Source organism: Bufo bufo, chromosome 1 (assembly GCF_905171765.1).
Source record: "Bufo bufo chromosome 1, aBufBuf1.1, whole genome shotgun sequence".
Taxonomy (NCBI): Eukaryota; Metazoa; Chordata; class Amphibia; order Anura; family Bufonidae; genus Bufo; species Bufo bufo.
This window is the reverse complement of record NC_053389.1, coordinates 241,334,354-241,348,298: the sequence shown is the minus strand read 5'-3', so window position 1 is coordinate 241,348,298 and position 13,945 is coordinate 241,334,354. Positions and strand designations below refer to the sequence as shown.

Genomic DNA, 13,945 nt, shown 5'->3' with positions numbered 1-13,945 from the left:
CAATAGTAAATGTGTGCTAGAAACTATAAATGATATGATGAAGTGATGATCTATATGCACCGTTATCACCCATGGAATACTGCTCCACACGTGGCTGCAATCTACTGGGTGGCCTGGGGTAGTAAGCTGTAATTTGTGGAAGATCCCTGGGCTATAACATATGGTGGTCCTGGTGCAGGGGTCTGTGATCTATTAATGCCCTAAGGTATGGGGCTGTCATTGATGGAGTTCCTAGTGTAGGAGGCTGCTATCCATGTGAGTCCTCGTGCAGCGCACCTGGGATAGGGATCTATGGGAGGCCTGGGGTAGTGGGCTATGATCTATTAGATCTCTAGGTAGGGGAATGGGAACTATGGGTGGTCCTGGGGTAGGAGACTGTGATCCATTAGGATGTCTTGGGGTATTTGTAACGGACGGGTTTAGCGTTTGGGGTATCCCTTACCCTTTAAGAGGTTTTTACTATTATATGTCCCTCTGACAGAGTAAGCTGTTGTGACGCCAGTTGCAGTGAAGCAATGGAAGCACAAAGCTCCCTTTAAGTGAAGTGTTGGTACCCAGGTGTAGGATTGCCAGGGTGGTGTAGAAGTAGCCACAATATCCCTGAAGAGGTTGTGTTGCGTGTGTCGTGGTGCTCCTTACATGGATTTGGTTGGATCCCAGACTTGGCCGTCGGAAGCAGTGCACCCGGCCATCCGAAGCAGTTAACTCGGATAGTGTAGAAATAAAGTTGAGTCCAGACTTGGTTGTATGGAAGTTCAAAAGTTGCTTTACTTTTCATAAACGATAATCCAAACAATCCACAGAACTTGTCTTGGTTCCCAGCAGGTTTCAGCAGGACTTTGGCAGGCACACTCTTCTACAACAAGCTCAGCACTGCTATGCTGTAGCTTTCTCAGCTCTGCTATGTCAGCAAAATTAAATAGGAATGCTTTCCTTTCTGCTTGATGCTGTTGTTCTAAGTCTGTCTCTCACTGTGATCCTAGGAACTTCTTGTCCTGGCTGGCTTTGAGGGAGAGCTCAGTACCAGAGGGACGAGCATCTGCTTTCTTTCCCTACAGCATAGAGAACAGGCACTAACTTGTTCTACCAAAATCGTACTTGCTTCTTGGAGGAGAGTATAAGAGAGCTGGAAAACCAGGTTCCACCCTCTGTAGAGTAGCACTGCCAAGTATGCTGCCACCCGCTGGGGAACCAGGTTATTACATGAACAATACAAATGCATAGGAAGAAATGCACTGTACTTGGAGGACCTGGAATAAAGGCATAAGATGACATGGCTATTGCATATCTAGACAGAATCAGGGTGTAGGAGTGGTAATGCCACTTAGGGGCGTTACATTCCCCCTTACTTAAGTGGCAAGCTGCCCTCAGCTTGTGCTTAGGGTAAGTTCCAAGAGTAACCAAGGGAAGTTAAAGTGCTGCATTAGACTGTATTTTTTTTTTATATATATATATATATATATATATATTGAAGAAAATCCAGCGGGAGCACCACCGAGAGTCGGGTGCAAAATCCACAAGGGCAGCGGCAGTACCCCAACAATACGGCTTAAAAGAGATAGGACTGCACTCCAGATAAAGTGAAAAATCAGTGGAGCTTTGATCACCCATAACTTTGGCAACTTTGCGACGTTTCGGCCCACGTTTCGGCTGGAAGAAGGCTCTTGTGGGCCGAAACGTCGCAAAGTTGCCAAAGTTATGGGTGAATAAAGCTCCACTGATTTTTCACTTTATCTGGAGTGCAGTCCTATCTCTTTTAAGCTATATATATATATATATATATATATATATATATATATATATATAGAAAGGGAAGCAGCACTACTTGCATATGAAAGTCGGGTGCAAAATCCTCTGACCTTAGGCTGTTAGGTTAAAATGGTTGTAGATATCTCAAAGAAGAGGCAGCACTTCAGGATATGGTGAAAAAACGACCCGCTTTATTTCCCCTGTGCAACGTTTCAACTGCTCATTGCAGTCTTTCTCAAGCATAGCAATTGGTGTCACAACATCTACATTTATACCCACAATGCTTAGTGAGTCAATTAACAAGGTGATTGGCAATAACATAATCAATAATGCATAAAAATGTGAGTTACATTAAAAGTATTTTCATGATCATATATGAATTCATTTATATATCGTGTATCAAAATCGCAATATTTTACATACATAGTGACATTTCATAGGCAAATTCCAAAAATCACAAATAAACACTGGAACATATAATTCAAACAGTCATTTGTAATCCACATGAGGTAGTTAAAGTTATTTCTAATCCACATGGGGTATAGTTGAAGTTTGGAGTCCATGAAGTTAAGGCACAAAAAGAAAGGCTGAAAAAGAAAAATACTAAATATAACCACAAAATATGGGGGCAAGTTTCTCAAGATGTGTGTAGCTGGCCAGCTAAAACCTGTCCTAGGTTGCTAATATAGTGTTTATACAACTATACCTGCCAATACCCTTAATACAGGTCCTATGTTTGTGTGTTAAAGACAAAAGCAGAGTTATTTACAGTGACTTCATGTTTGGATGTCATATAACTGTTATATATATTGTGTTCACAGAAGCAGAAAAGATATTAAGCCTTTAAGATTCATTATATGGATGAGAGGTAAGCTCAATGACACAGAAGAAATAACAGAAAGCATAGAGTTAAACTGTTGTTACTGGGCAGGAGTCTATACCAATCACAGCCATGCTCACACACAGCAGGAGTTTTAACCAATCACAGCCAGCTTCACACACAGCCTGTGTGGTAAATTCCCTAGCAGGAGCTGCTAGAAATTATTATTCACCAGAGAGAGAAGCTGAACAGACATTCACTCCACTAAGAGCTGTGTTTTATGGAAGCAGAGAGGCCAAAATAGGTATTTAAAAAAGTTATATAATCTTCTTACTGTTAACTTATAGTGATTAGAACTGTATACTGAACCAGTTATATGTGTGTTTACTTACAGTTCCACCAATTGCAAATTACAAAGTTCACAATTGCAACTATTCAAATTCTATATTGCAATCCAAATTCCATACAACCATACCAGATCATACTCAACCAATCTGCAAATTGTTACTGCTCACTGCATACCAGAAATGGCGACCAAATTCAGCAAGTAGAACTATTAGTTAGACCCCAGACATACCTCTCAGGAGAGATCATAAAGTGCTTAAATAACTTAAAGTCAGAGTACATATACTCAAGAGAGAAATATATCCACCATTTTATGTTGAATGACAAGACTGAACAGTTGAACCACGATCTTATGCATACCGCCATTTTGTGATATCCTTTGAACACGTGTTATGTATATGGACTATCTGCTGCGGAGGCGGTAGTGTTATACATGAAAAAAAGTTGGCGTTAATAAAGAAGTTATTTCAAGCATTTGGCGTGCTCTTTAAACCTACTGTTTCCATAGAACGGCGCTAGAGGAATTAGAGCGTAACAGACAGTCTGGTTAGACTAAAAGTCAGAGATATCAAAATTCTTCTAATGCCACAACGCAAAAGGCACTTCATAGTGCTGCGTCTGCCACAATATGTCCATGGCTTGGCTCCTATTGTCTCTATAGCTAAACACGCATTTCAAAGGATTCTCAATAACGGGCAGGTGTCTGGAAGTCTTCTTCCTGGGTCCCATATTTGAGGGCGCTAAAGTCTTTCTTTAAACTGTGTGACATCCTCATCGCTGTGACTGCTAGCTCTGGTGCTCTCTGCAGCTGTAACTCCAGCAGAAACTTCATCCTGGGGGCCTTCTGTGGTAGACTTTGAAACTGTAGGATCAACCTCTTCTGGAGGATCTTCTGGAAACCTTGGCCTTTTCCTGGTATGTGATATATTCTCCAGACAGCAGTAAAGGATAGAATCTTGGTCTTTCATAGCCAGGAGCTTAAGATTCGGTGGTGGTTCCAGAGTGCATGGAACAGTATTAGTGGACTCCTCCTTTTTCACGTGCACATCAGGGCGGTGCTCCCGTTTGGCGAGCTCAGGTGGTGATTCAACTATATTTGGAGGCTCAGGGGCAACACGAGTAGCTACTGTGGCACTAATCACCTGTAGACTTTGTAGGGGCACTAGTGGTTTAGTGTTTTCATCTTTGTCGAGTTGAGTCTCCAGGGGGGTAGGAGTGCAAATGATCGGCACCAGGACTTGATTCAGTGGCTAGAAGAGCCACTGTGGTGGATTTAATACAGGAGATGGTTCTGCAGTCTCCCATCCTTCATGGTATCCACACTTGATTAAATCTTCAGCAGGGTACACATTAGGCAGACAAAGCAACACGCCACTCAGACTTCCACCCATCTTAACCAGTGGTAGAGTCCAGAATTCTAGATGAATCAGTTTCTTCCCTCTCTAGGGCCAGACTTCGCAGTCAGACATAGCTCTTGGTACCCTGTACCAGACTAGAGGGGTAAATGTAGGCTAGATTGCAGTTTTTGTGCGCATAGCTATGGGTAACAGCAGGAGAATTGTGCTGTGATCTGTGGGATAGGGGTCTGTTATTGAAGGAGGGCATGGTGTAGGAGGATGCAATCTATGTGTTATTGTACAGGATGTCAGGGACATCGATATATGAGGAATCTTGGCTTAGGGGCTGTGATCTATGGGTGGGGGTCCTGCATTAAGAGGGTGTAATTTCTGGGATGGGTCCTGGGGAAGGGCTTTGCAATCTATGGTGTCCTGAAGTAGGGGCTATGATCAATTCAGGTCTATGGATAGGGACTGGAATCTATGGGGAGAGGGGTCCTGGCGCAAAGGACTGTCATCTATCCATAGGGCTTTGATCCATGTGAGTTCTTGGGTTAGGGGGTTATGCCGTGTGGCTATTCTGTGGTAGGGGGCTTTCATCAATGCAGGTCCTGGTGTAGGAGCTGTGGTCTATCAGCTTCCTGGGGTAGGGGGCTGTGATCTTGGTAGGATTGCACATGTTTAGATAATGGTCCAGGGGCTGCATACAACCTTATCCATAGTTCAAACCAAGCAGGTGCACCTTTTACTAAAAGAAGAGGTAGGCTTACCTAGAACTACAACTGGCCTCCATCTTTTTCCACTGAAATCTCCCACCCTTCACTCCTTTCGCTTTGTCCTGCTTTTCTCTATTATACCGTACGTGTTTTCACAGCAGACAGAGTTTCCTTGCAGTGCAAAATCGAAAGTTCCACAAACTAAACTTTGTGGGCTGTTGTTGGCATTATGGTAAAGATATAGGCAAGAGTGTATGGTTTTTGCAAGGATATTTCCTTTCCAGTGTATCTCTTTTTAGTACATGCTGTGGCTCACCTCCTGCATCAACCCATCTTGTTGTTTGTGTTTTTGTTCTTCCCTCCTTGGTTCGGGTTTTGTGTGAGCATAATTGAAGGGGGAGAGAATTTTCCCACTGTGCAGCACTTGTTAAGCTGTTGTGGGGCCCATAGTTACTACAGAAGCAGACTTGCCTGCGTGCAGTCATACATGTACTATTAGGTGGGGAAGATATTTTTCTTTCTTTTTTTTTTATGACCCGATTATAACAGATCATCCATGTTTCCCCAGTTTTACAGAACCCTTTCCTTCGACTCATCAATGGCTGGGAAAGACAAATAAGACAATCCTATGTAAGAATTGATCATGTGGTGTGGAGCCCGAGGCAGCTGTTTGATTAATCATTGCTGATACCTTTTTAAAGAGCCCTGGAGTTTCTTGTCCTGGTGTAGACACTGCAGGGAGCAAGCACAGGTACTCAGGTAAGACTTGTCCTTATCTATGAGACATTGCATTAACTGGAAACTTCATTTAACTGTGGGCAAGAGAGGACGTGCCAAATGCCCATATAAGAGGGGGGCATTGTTACGTCAAAATCGGCTTCCTACTGCCTATGAGGTTATATGGAAGAGACTGAGCTGAGGCGTTTCATGTCTTACAAACTACAGGATGATGTCTGAGGAGATGTCCTGAGACCTCTCTGTCACCCATGCTGTAGTCAGTCTGTTTTTAGATATGATAACATTTAAGACAACTATGGGGAAAAAAAGAAATGATATAAAAGTGACATAATTATAAGATTTTTAATATAGAATAAAAAATAGAGAAAGGAGCACTTCATGTGCAGGACTGCAACAAAAATAGGTCCTTATAGATACACATACCTTTCTGTGTCAGTTTTTGTGGAAAATACTGGGATTATGGTAAAGAGATAATTATTATCATTCTTCATGTTCAAGTAAGAAAAGGAACAGGAATGGTGGCAATACAGCTGGAAAGAAGTGCAGCGGAAAGTGTAGGAAACCAGCGTGGTCACCTCCACCAGTTCCACTATTATTCTCTATGGAGAATTTAAAGGCTAGTATGGACACCTTTGGGGACATTTTTTTTTATTATTGCACTCTACTCATTTTGGACTACAATTTTTTTTTTTCAATTGGTCTTAATAAAAAATTTCAGCCTGTTTTTCTGTACAGATGTCAGTGTCTGTGTATTTGCAGAGGAGCCAGCTTTCTGTTCGGCAGATAGAAGCCCTGACAGCTTAGTCCTTATCTATGAACCCCTGACAACTCATACTCATAAACAAAACACTTATTTAAGCTAAATTCTTTACAGTCTGACTACACGTGAGCCATCAGGGCTTCTATATGAGAGGACTCACTGTGAACAGAGTGCCTGCTACTCTTCAGATACACCGAGACTGATATCTGAGAAAGTGGCTGAAAATGTTTAATAAAGACCAATTGAAATACAGATTTGTAGCCCAAAATAAGTAGAAGAATGTAAATATAGATTTACAAGTAATGAGGGAACGCTAATCCCTGTGGGGAGGAGGGATGTGGCCCTACTGCTGATTCTGGGTAAATATTACTGGGAAACAGGTTTTAAAGATGACTTATCACTTCTCCTGCCATGTCTGTTTTAGCAGCAATTTGCATCCCCCATGTAAAACAATCCTGGAGCATCTAATCTTATCACCCTATGTTGTTCCACAGAGAAGAAAACGCATATCCTTTGCATAAAGCACTGTTAGTAACCATTGATCCATGTGAGACAACTAGTCTACCAGGTTAAACTGTTGGACTATTACTTGACTGTTGATACAACTTTAAGTATTTGCTTATTACATGCTGCATTATACACATGTGCCATGTACATGCATTTCGGTTGATAAACCAGGTTTTATATGTAAATTAAAAGTCATACATACTGTATTTGCTGTGTGAGTCTTACACTGCTGGGAAACGCTAGCTGGGGTAACAGGTAAGGGAAGGTACTGCATTAGGAGGGTAAAACTTCCTAGCAGTATATTGAATGTTGCACACAGTCTACAATGGCATGTCAGTGCTCTGAGGGAGTCAAATACTTTGGACAGCATAGATAGATAGAGGGAAACACACTATGGATTTAATGCACTATGATGTACTGCACTGGGATAAATGAGTGTTGGAAATAACACTGATGCTATGCTGCCATCTACTGTAATAAGTATGTAGTGAGAGCACATGGCAGAAAGTTGATAAAGACTAGTGCTTTGCAGACCACATGGTCAGAAGCAGGCATGAGATTTAAAGTGAGATGGGAGCTGCATCAGGAAACACAGCCAGCAATATTATTGCGTGTAGCTAGTTAGCAAGTGGAGGTCCACTTTAGGGTATAGATTAGGGTTACCAACTCGTTAAAGGGGTTGTGTCACTTCAGGAAATTGCATTTATCATGTAGATAGAGTTAATACAAGGCACTTACTAATGTATTGTGATTGCACACTATAGTAAAAAGCACCAGCCTCTCTGGTGGCTGGGACTGTGGGAGGACACATAGGATGGTACTTTTTCCTATAGTGTGGAAGCAGGGCCACCACTGCTGTATTGCAGGGTGGTTGTAACCATGGAAATGAGAAGGAAATGAGAAGTGTATAATGCGATGGAAAAATAAACCCAGCCAGCAAAGGAGGCAATATAGACAATCCCAATACATTAGTAAGTGCCTTGTATTAACCCCTTCAGGACACAGCCTTATTTCACCTTAAAGGGAACCTGTCACTGGGATTTTGTGTATAGAGCTGAGGACATGGGTTGGTAGATGGCCGCTAGCACATCCGCAATACCTAGTCCCCATAGCTCTGTGTGCTTTTATTGTTAATTTGCATATGTATCAAATCGCTTTTTTTACACAATAAAAGCACACAGAGCTATGGGGACTGGGTATTGCGGATGTGCTACCGGCCCTCTAGAAACCCATGTCCTCAGCTCTATACGCAAAACCCCAGTGACAGGTTCCCTTTAAGGACCAGGCCATTTTTTGCAAATCTGACCAGTGTCACTTTAGGTGGTGATAACTTTAAAACACTTTTACTTATCCAGGCCATTCTGAGATTGTTTTTTTTCGTCACATATTGCACTTCATGACACTGGTAAAATGAAGTAAAAAAAAATAATTTTTATTTATAAAAAAATACCAAATTTACCAAAAAAATTTAAAAAATTGCAAATTTCCAAGTTTCCAAGTTTCAATTTCTCTACTTCTATAATACATAGTTATACCTACAAAAATAGTTATTACTTTACATTCCCCATATGTCTACTTCATGTTTGGATCAATTTGGGAATGATGTTTTATTTTTGAGGGATGTTACAAGGCTTAGAAGTTTAGAAGCAAATCTTGAAATTTTTCCGAAATTTTCAAAAACCCACTTTTTAGGGACCAGTTCAGGTCTGAAGTCACTTTGTGAGGCTTACATAATAGAAACCACCCCTCAAGGTATTCAAAACTGATTTTACAAACGTCGTTACCCCTTTAGGTGTTCCACAAGAGTTAATGGTGATAACATTTCTGAATTTAGATTTTTTGGCAAATTTTCCATTTTAATCAATTTTTTCCAGTAACAAAGCAAGGGTAAACAGCCAAACAAAACGCAACATTTATTGCCTCGATTCTGTAGTTTGCAAAAACACCCCATATGTGGCCGTAAACTACTGTACTGGCACACAGTAGGGCGTAGAGGGAAAGGAATGCCATATGGTTTTTGGAAGGCAGATTTTGCTGGACTGGTTTATTTACACCATGTCCCATTTGAAGCCCCCCTGATGCACCCCTAGAGTAGAAACTCCATAAAAGTGACCCCATCTAATAAACTACACCCCTGAAGGTATTCATAACTGATTTTACAAACTTTGTTAACCCTTTAGATGTTGCACAAGATTTAATGGAAAATAGAGATACAATTTCAAAATTTCACTTTTTTGGCAGATTTTCCATTTTAATATTTTTTTTCCAGTTACAAAGCAAGGGTTAACAGCCAAACAAAACTCAATATTTATGGCTCTGATTCTGTAGTTTACAGAAACACCCCATATGTGGTCGTAAACTGCTGTACGGGCACACGGCAGGGCGCAGAACCATACAGTTTTTGGAAGGCAGGTTTTGCTGGACTGTTTTTTTTTGACACCATGTCCCATTTGAACCCCCCCTGATGCACCCCTAGAGTAGAAACTCCAAAAAAGTTACCCCATTTTAGAAAGTACGGGATAGGGTGGCAGTTTTGTTGGTGCTAGTTTAGGGTACATATGATTTTTGGTTGCTCTATATTACACTTTTTGTGAGGCAAGGTAACAAGAAATAGCTTTTTTGGCAGCGTTTATTTTTTTTGTTATTTACAAAATTCATCTGACAGGTTAGATCATGTGGTATTTTTATAGAGCCGGTTGTCACGGACGCGGCGATACCTAATATGTATTCAATTTTTTTATTTATGTAAGTTTTACACAATGATTTAATCTTTGAAACAAAAAAAATCATGTTTTAGTGTCTCCATAGTCTGAGATCCATAGTTTTTTCTGTTTTTGGACGATTATCTTAGGTAGGGTCTCATTTTTTGTGGGATGAGATGACGGTTTGATTGGCACTATTTTGGGGTGCATATGACTTTTACTATTACATTTTTTGTTACGTAAGATGACAAATTTTTTTTACACCGTTTTTATTTTTATTTTTTTACGGTGGTCACCTGAGGGGTTAGGTCATGTGATACTTTTATAGATCCGGTCGATCCGGACGCGTCGATACCTAATATGTATACTTTTTTTTATTTATGTAAGTTTTACACAATGATTTCATTTTTGAAACAAAAAAAATCATGTTTTTGTGTTTCCATAGTCTAAGAGCCATAGTTTTTTCAGGATGAGATGACGGTTTGATTGGTACTATTTTGGCGTACATGCGACTTTTTTGATCACTTTTATTACCTTTTTTGGGAAGTAAGGTGGGCAAAATTTCAATTTCCTCATAGTTTTTATTTTTTTATTTTTATGGTGTTCACCGTGCGGGGAAAGTAACATGACCGTTTTATAGATCAGGTCGTTATGGACGCGGCGATACCTAATATGTGTAGTGTATTTCTTTTTTTTCTTTTTTTTTTCTTTTTTATTCAGTGATAAATGTGTTTTTTTTTATCTTTACTTTTTTCACTTTTTTTACATTTTTCTGACCCAGACCCACTTGGTTCTTGAAGATCCAGTGGGTCTGATGTCTGTATAATACAGTACAGTACACTATATAGTGTATTGTACTGTATTTTACTTACACTTTGTCTGAACAGATCTATGCCTTTAGCACAGATCTGTTCAGCACCATGGACAGCAGGATGCCTGAGAAGGCATCCTGTTGCCATGGGAACCTTCCCCGTCTGCTCAGTTGTGGCCACAACTGAGCAGACGGGGAAGGGGAAGGAGGGGGGCTCCCTCCCTCTGTGACTCCATCCTGTCTGGGAGCTGCAAAGGCACAGCAGCCCCCCGATGGTAGAGGGAGGGAGCTCCCTGGCTGTTAACCTTTTCCATACAGCGGTCCGTACGGACCGCGGTATGGAAAGGGTTAAACGGCTGACATCACAGCACAGATGTCAGCCGTTTATACCAGAGTGTCACCAATGTGCTGACACTCTGGTATAACCACTGGACGCCCGCACCGCACGCAACGCCTGCAAACCCCCCCCTGCACCACCCGCCGGCATAAAATCATTCAGGGGTGCAGGGGGGGGTAAAAAAAATCTTTATTTTCGGCATATTAAAGTTTCTGATCCCCGCGATCAGAAACTGCAGAAAGCGCAGCAAACCGCAGGTCTGAATTGACCTGCGGTTTGCTGCGATCGCCGACATGGGGGGTCACGGGACCCCCCGCGCATTTAGCCGAGGTGCCTGCTCAATGATTTGTACCGGTACGTCATGTGTCCTTAAGGACTCGGGAAACATGCCGTACCGGTACGTCATGTGTCCTTAAGGGGTTAAAGGGGTTGTCCGGATTCAGAGCTGAACTCAGACATATCCCCATTTTCACCCAGGCAGCCCCCCCGACTTGAGCATCGGAGCAGTTCATGCTCCGATGCTCTTCTTTGCCCTGCGCAGGGCAAAGGCATTTTTAGGAGTTCCAGTGACATATCAAGGCTCTCCATGGGGCTGCCAGGAAGCCCGGTGACGTCACCGGCACTGATGGGTGGGCTTTAGCGCTGCCCTAGCCAGTAAAACGGCAGTGTGTTATCATAAACAAAAGAGCCCGTGCCCTGCGCGATCTAGCCTCAGTGGGACTACCTGGGTGAAAATAAGGGTATGTTCGGGTTCAGCTCTGAACCCGGACAACCCCTTTAACTTTGTCTACAAGATAAATGTAATTTGCTTAAGTGAAACAACCCCTTTAATACCAGGTCAGTATTACCAGGAGGAGACCTTTGCTAGTATTTGATTTTTACAGGCTACATTGTGTGGCTGTAAATTTCAGTACCAAAAGAGGTAGGAGATACTTCCCTGTATGAACGGCTACATCTCAGGTTATATAGCCACTTACCTGAGATCTACTATATCTCACTCTCAACTCAATTTCTAAGAATTATATCTTGCGCTGTAGAGTGGCTAGCACCACAATCCTTATTAAGATTCCTGCTATGGAGCCTGAGATATTCCAGGTTCAAGTAGCTCCCACCTTAGCCGACCACCGTCGAGGAGGAAAGGGGGGGGGGGATTAGTAGCGAATATGCTGACCAACTGCAGGGAGTGGTATAAACCCTCCTGTCCCAGCATAAAGGCGGGTTTACACAGGCCAAGCAAAGTCGGCTGCTCATTCAGCGGATACCGCTGCATTTACATGCAGCGATCTCCTTTACGGTATGAGGACGAAGGATGGCTATTTCGTCCCCTCGGCCCTATACAGAATCATTGTTTCTGGGCAGCTGATCGCTGTTTAAACAACAGATCTGCTGCCCAGAAACAATATTTTATGTGCCTGCATGAACAACAGGATCACCCGATGAACGGGCCAAGCTACACCTAGGCCACGTGACTGATGAACGTGTTGTCACCGGCCAAGGAAAAGCTGAGAGAAGGCCACGGTGCTCACAAGAGCTCCATTGCCTTCTCAAACAGTTAATTGGCGGGGTTCCCAGGTGTCAGACCCACACCAATCAGATACTGATGACGTATCCAGAGGATAGGTCATCAGCATTAAAATGTCGGAAAACCCCTTTAAATGTAAGTGTAACTCCAATGCAAGTTTTGGCCAACGGCATCTTCATGTTCATCAAAGGCTGGATGATGTGATCAAAGGCTAAACAATTATACACTGCTCATATCCAGGGGTTACTACCACCCTACAATTTAGCAGCGGTGGCCACGCTTGCACACTATATGAAAAAGTGTCTACTTATGCGTCAACACTCTTTCCTACAGTGTGCAAGCACAGCCATCACTGCTGGATTGTAGGGTGGTGGTAACCCCTGGATATGAGCAGTGTATAATGTGATGGAAAAATGAATCCAGCCAGCAAAGGGGGCAATATGGACAATCACAATACATTAGTAAGTGCATTGTATTAACTTTCTCTACATTATAAATGCTATTTGCTGAAGTGAGACAACCCCTTTAACAGCTAATACATTATGCTAATACATTATACAATACATTATCCACACACTTGGATGGATATACGGGAGGTTGCATCAACTGTTTCATTCTCTGCAGTTTTGCCTGTGCATAAACAATTCCAGCATATAGAGTAACCCCTAAAATAAAAATTTTATTGGTATACCTTAAAAGGGGATCCCGATTGGGTCCACTCGTTATAACATAAATAATATACAAACAGAATAGTGTCCTATAATCACATTCAGTGTAATTGGTAACCTGGTGTACGTAGGCCTACCAGGGGGAATATGAACACAGGGAAGGACTCCAGCATTGTGGGTCTCACTAGGACTCCATGATAGGGGGACAACAGGAATAATATCTTGCTGGGATCTTCCCTACCATCTAAACTGATGCGGAATATATTGTCTACCTCTGAAGGAGTCCGCTGCAGGCACGATCATCAAAATGTGCACATAACTGGCCTGATATGATGCTACCAAGCATACCTACTGGCCTGACTACTTTCCCCCTCAATCAATTAATGTAGAGCGACTATCTCACTTTATATGTGCGACCTGGCTTTATGCTGGTGTATATATTGTAGCACTTTTCTATGTGACCTGGCTTTATGCCAGTATCTATATGGTTGCATTTACTCTGTATAGACTAATGTTGTATTATACCTCCTGATGATCCCATAGCATTGCCTTGGGGGAAACGCGTCGAGGTAGTTAAGGTGTATGACATCCAGTCAACCCTGACCAATCGTTTTTTTGAATATGTCTGTACCACGTCATTGTTTTTTCTTTTCTTTCTTTTTACATCCAGTTGATATAATATATATATATATATATATATATATATATATATATATATGTATTAAGGCAGATTGCCTGGATTTGTGGGAGGGGCTGAGGTCCGCCTCCAGCCTATTTAGGGCACTCCCCTTACCTGGCTCCTGCATCATTGAGGTCTGAGCTTTGGAGAGAGGAGGTCGCTTGTGGAGTGTCTGGAGAGTTGCCTGCGAGTCGCTGAATTCCTGGGAGTTTTTTCGTTGCCATCAGTTCTGGATTTGGAGCATTTCGGTTCTA

The 13,945-nt window shown here is 42.1% G+C and overlaps 1 protein-coding gene across 2 annotated transcripts in view; it reads left to right on the top strand.

Annotated features, from left to right (window-relative positions):
* The first annotated feature begins 5,674 nt into the window (after window positions 1-5,674).
* LOC121005272 (solute carrier organic anion transporter family member 1C1-like) overlaps window positions 5,675-13,945 on the top strand; it is a 175,281-nt gene continuing 167,010 nt past the window's right edge. For both annotated transcript variants that reach the window (XM_040437923.1, XM_040437907.1), the window contains exon 1: window positions 5,675-5,726. The gene's annotated coding sequence lies outside the window, so the exon portion shown is untranslated. The remainder of the gene's footprint in view (window positions 5,727-13,945) is intronic.